The following is a 4,728-nucleotide window of genomic DNA, read 5'->3' on the forward strand; positions in this document are numbered from 1 at the left end:
ATCTTATCCATTTCAGCCTGTTCTTCCTCAGACACAGGACAATCTTGTTTGCTAAGTTTCACATATGGTGGCAATGGAACACTCAGTGCCTTTCCCTTCTCCATATTGAAACGTTGCAAAACCTTGTCAATATACTCTCTTTGAGATAACCAAATCAACTTCTTTGATCTGTCTCTCTCAATGCGCATACCAAGTATATGACTTGCCTCATCCATGTCTTTCATGTCAAATGATTTTGCCATCTTTGACTTCAAAGCTGAAATTTCTTCCAAGTGCTTGCCAACAATCAACATGTCATCCACATACAAAATAAGGATCAGCCAACTACCATCCTTAGCCTTCTTTGTATATAGACAGTGATCGAACTCACTACGTTTGCAGCCTTGAGAAAGCATAAACTTGTGGAATTTATGGTACCATGCCCTCGGTGATTGTTTTAAGCCATAAAGACTCTTTAACAACTGGCATACCCAATCTTCCTTGCCTTTCTCAACAAACCCTTCTGGCTGCTGCATGTAAATTTCCACATCTAAATCACCATGCAAGAACGCTGTCTTGACATCCATTTGGTGCAACACCAAATCTAATATGGAAACCAATGCAAGAAAGCATCTTAATGTAGTCATCTTGACCACCGGAGAGAAGACTTCATCAAAGTCAATGCCTTGTTCTTGCTTAAAGCCCTTGGCAACAAGCCTTGCTTTGTACTTTGGCTGACTATCATGAGCGGTGATCTTATACCTGTAAACCCATTTACAGGGTAGAGCCTTTTTGCCTTGTGGTAATTTAACTAGCTTCCATGTCTGGTTTTTATGCAGAGCTGTCATCTCTGACTGCATGGCCAATTGCCAATTCCCGGAGTCCTTCATTTGCACTTCTTCCTTGTAACATGAAGGCTCATTGCAATCAGTCAACATGACATAGTTCATAGATGGAACAAACCTATCAGGAGGTCGCGTGACACGTCCAGATCTACGCACAATAGGTGGCTCAGGCTCAGCCACAACCTGTGGTTCCACTCTATCCTGTCCTTGCTCCTCTTGAGCCCTGACATTTTGTCTTGCACGTGCAGGTCCATCTTCTTGGAAGACAACTCTTCTAATCTCCTCAACCCTTTCTGGTTTAGAATGATATTTGGATTCATTAACACTAGGTTGGTAACCTAACAGGACATAAAAGTATCCTTTCAGGGTTTTGAGAAACACCTCCAAAACCATAGTAGATCCATTCATTTTGTAAAATCCTTTCATGAGGTTATAGTTCAAGGCCTACTACGCATGGAAAAAATAAGAAACTTGTAAAATTTCTCATCTTTTGGTCACACCAAGCCTCCAAAGTTGATGGACCATTACATTTTCATCAAAACAATCATTTCTTACGTTTTGTTGCATAAAAATAAGGTTAGGGATTTTTGTAGGACTTTAGATAAATTCCCTAGTTAACTTCAATGGGTTGGTGATCAGAACATATGATTGCTTCTCACGCACTATTTTTTGTTTTGCCAAAAGAAATAGGTACAAAAAAGTTGAACTTTTACCATTCTGTAAACCTATCATCAAAGTTTCTATAGCCACGCTCAATACAAATAATATATGCATGTTTTCTTAGTTCCCTATTGTCCTTTAGGTTCATAAGGAGCCATGGAGCATGTCAAAAGAATAATACATCTCTTACCAAGGGGAATCTTGTGGACAAAGATGAAGTACTAAATACAACAAACATGAAAAAACTGGGTTCAACATTATGAGTTGTAGAATCCCATAGAAACTATTCAATATCTAGCCAAATTTGATCCTTATGACTAGATATGGTTACTACCTACAATATGCATGTAGTTGTCACAAGAAACTAACAATATTGAAAAAGCTATACTTGATATACTAGAATGTTTTGTTTTCTTCTATAATTGAAAAAATCAACTATCGTTGTCTACTATGCAAAATAGGGTATTAGGTGTCCCAAAACTCAAGGAATATTAGCTTTATGTTACAATATGCGACATAGAAAATCAAAACTGCATTTGGATATCATGAAAGCCACCAAAAAAATCATAGAAGAGCTAAAATTGGCTAAAAAATAGGATTTGACAATTTTTGTAATTTGGTCATAACTTACAACTTTAGCATTTATTTCTCCCTAGAAGAATCAGGACATGTTGAGGACTACTAAAGATAGTTCTCTAGCATTATAGACCTCACAAACATGAATTCTAGAGTGGTATAGTTGCAAAAATTCGAAAAAAAACCAAAAACAGGACCCGTTTTTTCACACAGTTTAGGTTGTGAAATGTTGTGCAAGGACAAGGTTAAAGATGGAATTGATATTCCAAAAAAATGTCGAGTTTTTTTCAGGTCATGAGACAACTTTCTAGACAGATATCACCTCAAAATCCATTTTGAAACTCTTGACATAATTCAAGGAAAATGGTCACTTTACAGGACATATATAAAAGTGTCCCATTACCAACCTAGTGTTAAAGTGAACATCATTGCTACGGACAACCTTTTTGGAGTCGGGATCCCAAAGTCTGTACCCCATCTCACCAGAATTACCATAGCCTAGAAAGATGCACTTTCTTCTCTTTGGCTCAAGTTTGTTCCTAAATTCCTTTGGAACGTGAGTATATGCCTCACAGCCAAAGACTCTGAGATGCTTGTATGAGGGCATTTTGCCTAACCATACCATCTCTAGCACTGAATCCTTTTACAAAACCTTGCTAGGAGATCTATTTACAAGATGAACAGCTGTTGATACAGCTTTAGCCCAGAACCCATTTGGCAGCTGTGCATTAGACAACATACTTCTGACCTTCTCTTGTATGGTCCCATTCATCCTCTCAGCAACACCATTTTGAGGAGGATTGTAAGGAGCAGTAAGTTCATGTTTTATACCTTTTGACTCACAAAAGTCCTGAAAGGCCTTTGAAACATACTCTCCACCATTGTTAGTGCGTAAGCATTTAAGCTTCTTGCCACTCTGATTCTCCACAAGTGTCACAAACGTTTTGAAAACACTAAACGCTTCATCCTTGTGCTTGAGAAAGTAAACCCATACTTTCCTCGAGTAATCATCTATAAATGTCATAAAGTAAGAAGCTCCCCCTAGAGATAGGTTAGGCATAGGTCCACACAAATCACTGTGAACAAGTGCCAACTGTGTATCTCTTCTACTGCTTCTATGCTTATGTGGCTGCTGTGTTTGCTTACCATACAGACAATGTTCACAAAATTCAAAATCATTAAATGAAAAGCTAGGCAAATAACCAGAACGAGACAAGATTTCCATTCCCTTCTTGGACATATGTCCTAACCGGCTATGCCACAAAGAAACGTTCAGCTGCTCGGTTATATTGATTACATTTTTAGAGACATTTGATACATAAATCATGTAAAGTCCTCCAGACTTTACTCCATGTGCTACTGTCATAGAACCCTTGGATATCTTCCACATGTTCTGTCCAAAAGTGGTGACGTAGCTAGCATCATCAAGTAAACCTGTGCTGATCAAGCTCTTTGTAATTGCGGGAACATGTCTCACATTCTTCAGCGTGAAAGAAGAGCCATTCTGAAACTTCAATTGAACATCTCCAACACCTAAGATCTCACATGTCTGCCCATTCCCTAGCCGAACATGATCTTTAGTGGTCACATAAGAGGTAAACCACTCCTTGTTTGGAGACACATGAAGTGATGCCCCTGAGTCTATAATCCAGTCACTCAGTGCATTTCCATCAGATGCTGTAAGAAGAGCTGAGTCCATTGTATTCTTCAAGAAGTAGATGTCTCCTGACACTAGACTGTCATCCTCTGCAACAGTGTTTGTCACATTTATTTCTTGAATCTTCACTGAGGACTTGTTCTTCTCACCATGGTCTTCAGCTTTCTCTTTGCCTTTTTCTGCTTTCCATTTTCTGCAGTCTCTTTTCATGTGACCCTTCTTGCCACAATGGTAGCATTCTATGTCACTCTTGCCTTTAGCACTGCGGGACTTGCTACGAGACCGATTCCTCTTTCCACCTTTGTACTTTTCTTTGGTCCTTCCCCTGACAACTAAGGCTGTTCCTTTGCCTTTGTCCATTGTCTTTCTATTGGTTTCTTCAGTAAGCAGACTTCCTTCTACACCTGCTATGTTCAAACCATCTGGAGGTGCAGAATTACTCAAAGCTGTGCGAAAAGTGTCCCAACTTTCCGGCAATGTGATCAATAGGAACATAGCTCTAACAGGTTCATCAAACTTGACACCTTGAGCTGATAACTGACTATAGATTGTGTTGAATTCATTCAGATGATTGGACATAGGTGTCCCTTCTTTCATCTTCAAGTCAACAAGCCTCTTAAGACAGTATACCTGTGAAGCTGCACTCTGCTTCTCATAAAGATCACTCAGCTTTAACCATGCTTGATAAGCCGACATCTCGTCTGCTACATTGAAGTAAACGCTTTCTGCCAAAGTCAGCATAATGGTAGAAAGTGTCAATTCATCCATTTCGCTCCATTCATCTTCGTCCATATCTTCTGGTTTTATCCCCTTGAGCTTTATAGGTTTTATCTGCTTGTTTTGTACCAACACGTGCCAAATCTGCTGCTTCCACAATGGGAAATTGGTTCCATCCAGCTTCTTGATATTGTAAAGAGCAGTGTCCTGTGATCCAGCCATAGCTACGCTTCACAGTAGTTTACTTTCCTGGGAAAAATTCGGCAGAGTTTCCCCTGTAAACTGACCTCTGAA

The sequence above is a fragment of the Adiantum capillus-veneris genome, chromosome 16, assembly GCF_014529385.1.
Source record: "Adiantum capillus-veneris isolate H3 chromosome 16, ASM1452938v2, whole genome shotgun sequence".
Classification (NCBI taxonomy): Eukaryota; Viridiplantae; Streptophyta; class Polypodiopsida; order Polypodiales; family Pteridaceae; genus Adiantum; species Adiantum capillus-veneris.